Raw genomic sequence first — 5,408 nt, forward strand, 5'->3', positions numbered from 1 at the left:
GTGGGCTCCGGCTCTGACAGAGTCAGAGTGCCCACCTCTGACCTCCGACTCCAATTGGAGTTCGGAGCTCGAAATCGGAGCTTGGAGTTTCAATCGAAGTAGTGTACACAGGATAGTCACCAAAATTCTTATGAACTCTAGAATAATTAAACATGTCTCATAACTCAACAACATTTCACAATTCACTGTTTCATTTTCACAAACACGTTCCCTGTATACACTGGTGCCATTTCACAGTGTTCCACTCCACTGTAATCCATTCTCTTTTACATTTATAAGCAACCCAACAACCAACAACTAGACCCAAAACAATTGTTATAATGTAAAGCATCAAATAATTCCAGGCAAGCCATCATCATGACAAAAAATAAAAATTATGAAAATTAATTAATTTAGGGCTCAGAGCCTCAGACTATACTTACGAGTTACGGCGTCACAAAGGCTGAACGGCGCAAACGACGACAAGATCACGACAGCAAATGGGAATAGAGCAATAGAGACTCAGAGAGGGAACAAAGAAGATTCAGAGAATCAGAAGAAGGGAATGAGAGTGAGGGGAAGAAGTAAGAAAGTGGGGTCTTGCATTTTGAAGAAATGACGTAGTTCCATATTAAGTGGAATGGTATCGTTTGGTTTTTTTTTTTTTTTAAATTCAGATGTACGTCGTTTTACATCTGTATTTTTTTTTTAAAAAAAGTAAGAGTTCGGAGTTCCCGTGAAGCTTCAAACTCTGAACTCTGACTCCGATTCCGAATTCCGACCACTCCAACTCCATCGAAGTCAAAATCAAAACGAAGGTCGGATGAAGTTAGAGTTGGGGGAGGATTTGCACATCCCTAAGCCACAACCAAACCAATATCTGGAATGACATTTTTAATAGAATTCAAGCCACACTCAACAAGTTAAATACTCCAAGAGAAATTTCAAAGCATTCTATATTGGTAAACCACGATAATATATATATATATATAATAAAAAGGACTCGAAATCAATTTCGAGATTATTTAACGAAAACTCATAATTAGCCTTTAGCTTTAGGTTTTCATTACTTCATGCATGCGTGGAGCTGACGTGTTTATGAGGTGAGGATGTTATACCGCGTACGTACTGTGGGAATAATAATAATAATATGTTGCTTCACCAACAACGAGTGATCTTAGATTCTTAAATATGTTTTTTTTAGGGCTTGGCCCTAATTTATAAGTAACTTGGGAATAGGGAATTGGGGGTAGTGGCTGGCAAACAGGCCGCATCATTTCTTTTTGTCTCTGTTTATAGATATAGCTGGCCATTATGCCACTTAGATTACATTCCATTACTTCATTTTTGAGCTTTTATCGACTTATTATTTCCAGCTTTGGCCAAAAAGACATAAAAGTTTATTAAAAAAGACTGTTATGATTTTACTGAATGTCCTTTTTTTTTTTTAACTTTTTAAGAGTACTTTTTAATTTTAAAATATTCTCCTAAAAAAAGTAAGAATTAAATTTAAAACCGAAAGTAGAACTTGTAATAATGCGCCGAAAACACCAGTTTAGCATATTATATATTTGTTGTATTACGATCGATGTCCCTTTTGTTAGTCATGAGATAAAGTGTTTTTTATTTTTCAAGTGATCTTTGGTGGTGCTTCGTAATTTTCTATGATAGGGCTCTCTGTGATCTAGACGTTATACGTGCTGATGATCATCCCCAAGAATTCTTAAAGTAATTACATTCATGTTTTTTTTCCCACGAGCAGTTCTCGTGTAATAAGCTTATTATTTGCCACGATTATGTGTCTTGGAAAAGAAATTCATGGCAAAAGAACAAATTTCTTGTAGTGAGTTTATTATAATAATTAACAGATGGAGATTATTTCCTTAATTTGATACAGATCAAATAATGAAGAGAAACATGTAACGTACTGAGTGTGAAAGACAGGTTTAATTTGATGATCAGGGTATCGATCATCCCCGCCAGTTCCATGGAATGATTGCACCACGCCCACCTCTCTCTTATATCTTGATCTTTCTCTATCTTTTGTCTCTGATTCTTGTCTCGATCCCCAAGAGCCAAAACTCTCTCACACTGCAATCTGCTGTCTAAGATCCTGCCTTTGCAGAGACATCCCATGCCCTTCTCACCTCAATAATAAGCTGTCATGAAATGACTTCTCTCTCTCTCTCTCTCTCTCTCTCTCTCTCTCGATTGTATACATGATGATTTGTACGTATTTCTCAGTCTAATTCCTCCCTGGCCTCCATCCCAAATGTGAAGAATCATCAGTACTCCAGCTAGCATATATATTAATATATATTATTCCAAACAAAGGTGCTTTAATTAATTACTTTAGTGATGTATGATTGGTTTATATATATTAAGATGATCAAGTGATCAAGTCTCTCTCATATATATATATATAGAACTCGGAACATCATATTAATTTCCTAAAAATACAGCTTGGTACTCATAGAACAGTGATGAAATACTCTAACAACGTCCATATATGCACTCGATGATGTACATAGTAATCGACAAATTAATGGTGCTAAAAAAATATTTTTGCGTCCATTTTTAATCTACACAAAACTTAGAAAAATATTATTTCCAAGAACATATTAATCACACTGGAACAAGCTTCAAGAACTTACAGTACTACTGATCATAGCTTTTAATGACGACACCAATCAAGACCCTAAAAGATCAACACATGAGTGAAAGCTAATGTGGACCTAACATATATCCAGATAATTATTTGAATGCAACAATTCGAAAGGTAGGACCATAACCTGCATGAATTAATGGAGGCCATTGAGAAAAGCAGAAGCGGCTTTCCACTTGGGAAATTGCTCTCTCTCTCTCTCTCTCTCTCTCTCTCGCTCTCCACGCGCTGGTCTCCAGGCTTAGGAAGAATAATGGGACTAACTATATATATACCGTCCGTACATGAGTTCTGTCGATCGAATAATTTCAGCAAACACACAGATATATATACCTTATTCAAACTTCAAATTTCGAAGTAGTACTGTGTAGAAGCAGAAGTTCTCATGCACTACTGATCATCTCAGTTAATCTGTACATGATTCTCTTTCGCACAGAGAATGTGTTTGAAAATGACTGTTCAAATATGAGAATATTAAGGGTGGGGTCTGGCTTTGCTTCGAGGATAGTACTGGCTGGGTGCGCTCAAGAAGCTGCTGACATGCGTGCGCCAACTTATACATATATTGTTGGTGCCGCGTGAACCTTAAGATCAGTACTGTACAATATATATACTGTGCAGCACTGTACTCAAATTACCTTTTGTCTTCTTGCTGCTGGCCTGAAATAATGTCTGATCTGAATTCTCACGTGTTGGGAAAGGGTTTTTGTTCATAAGTACTCCACAATAAGGTTTTGAAATTCTCTTTGCTAGCAAGCTAGGAGCCAAGAGAAGAGGAAAAAAAAAAAAAAAAAAAGACTGATAGGATCTAGTGCGTGATGCAGAGAATAGAACATACATATAGTTTTTTAAATATATATTCCAGTTTCATATGGTAGATTATTACCATTGGTCAATTTTTTTTCCGAATAATATTGCTTAGGCCACAGGAGAATCCTCACCGGTTTGATTTTCTTATTTTTTTGACTTAATGATTAAGAAAATATTTTTTAACGAGTTTGTGATTTAATTTTTTTTAAAAATATGTGAAAAAAAAATTTATCTGTTCCATGAGGATTCTCACCTCGGTGGATATATATAGCAGGCTCCTTTTTTTCCTTGCCAATTTTACTGAGAGCAGGTTTGGAGGGTGAGATGAGAATTTTATATTTTGTTTTAGTGTTTAAAATATTATGTTTTAGTATTATTATTGTATTGAGATTTGAAAAAGTTGAATTGTTTATTATATTTTGTATGGAGATTTGAAAAATGTGTAATGATGAGATGGGATGAGATGAGAATTTTGTGTCTCATCTCATCTCCCAAACCTGCCCTCAAGTGTAAAAAGCGTGCGTGTGTGTTTTAGAAACTCTAAATCAGAGTATACAACAGATGTATTTACCTCGAGCGGAAAATTTTGGATCTGATACAATTGTTCCATGGATTTTTTTCACGAATATTGTTTGTCCAAAATCATCCTCGTCAATGCTGGAATGTGCTATGTAGTAAGACCATAACAACACTCACATATTTCATATATAGCCTAAATATTGAAACTAGATATATATACACATTTCTATAGAGAGATTTTTTTGATGTGACTCTTGGATTTGTGGAGCATGATTTATTCTTGTGGTAGCTCGATTTAATGATCCAACTCGACAAGGGTTCGTCATATTTTTTGGTGGAGTTTCAATGAGGCTTGGGCCATGGAGCGCAGGATTGAGCCGATAGCTAGGCTTAGACCCAGTTTGTGGACTTGAAAAATGCCAAAAATAAAGTTTTCACGACAGGTAACTCGAACAAAATTCAGGCGGAGAGTTCACTTAACACTCACAGAAACAAACATCAGATAAAACATTCACTTGAGGCTTGCTCGACACCTTACTCAAGCGAATAACGCAATAATTGAAATTTTTGGACTTTCGTCATGTAATCCTATATATGTCTATTATGAATAGTATGAAAAACCTGAGCAGTGTAATTTCGCACCAAGTGTAATTTGTCATTCCTCAAGATAATAAAATCATCTGTAGTTCTAAAGACGTAGGCCGCACGTTACTGAATCACGTCAATCTAGGGCTGCAAACGGTCCGGTCCGACAATGGACCGAAAATTTTCAGTCTATCATTTTTCCGGACCGGACCGGACCGAACATCCAAAGGGACCGGACCGGTCCAGTCGGTCCGCCCTCTTTTTTTTTTTTAATTTTTTAAATAATTAATAAAAAAATTTATTTAAAATACTAAATTAAATTAAGTGACTTATTAATGTGGATTATGTAACAAACTAAATAAAAAAATATTTTATATGATCAATGATAATAAATTAGATGAAAATTATATTATTAATTTATATAATTACTATATAATTAACTAATTGATATTATATATTTATTAATTCATAGAATATTAACAAGTGTTAATAGCATATTTAAAATTTTATATTGTTAATAGTGATAGGTTAGATGAAGATATATATAAAATATTGTTAATTTATAGAATATTAACAAGTATTAATAATATATTTAAAAATTTATATTGTTAATTGTACAATTATTATATATAAAAAATATTTTTTTATTTTTATTTTTCATTCGGTCCGGTCTGAAAAAACCGTGGACCGTGAACCGGACCGAATGTTTTCGGTCCTCTAAAATATGGACCGGACCGGACCGGTCTAAGTCTCGGTCTGGTCCGGTCCGGTCCAGACCGAAACGGTCGGTCCGGTCAGTCCGTTCAGTCCGACCGGACCGTTTATCACCCTTACGTAAATCTTTGTACCA

Source organism: Juglans regia, chromosome 10 (genome assembly GCF_001411555.2).
Source record: "Juglans regia cultivar Chandler chromosome 10, Walnut 2.0, whole genome shotgun sequence".
NCBI classification, from domain to species: domain Eukaryota; kingdom Viridiplantae; phylum Streptophyta; class Magnoliopsida; order Fagales; family Juglandaceae; genus Juglans; species Juglans regia.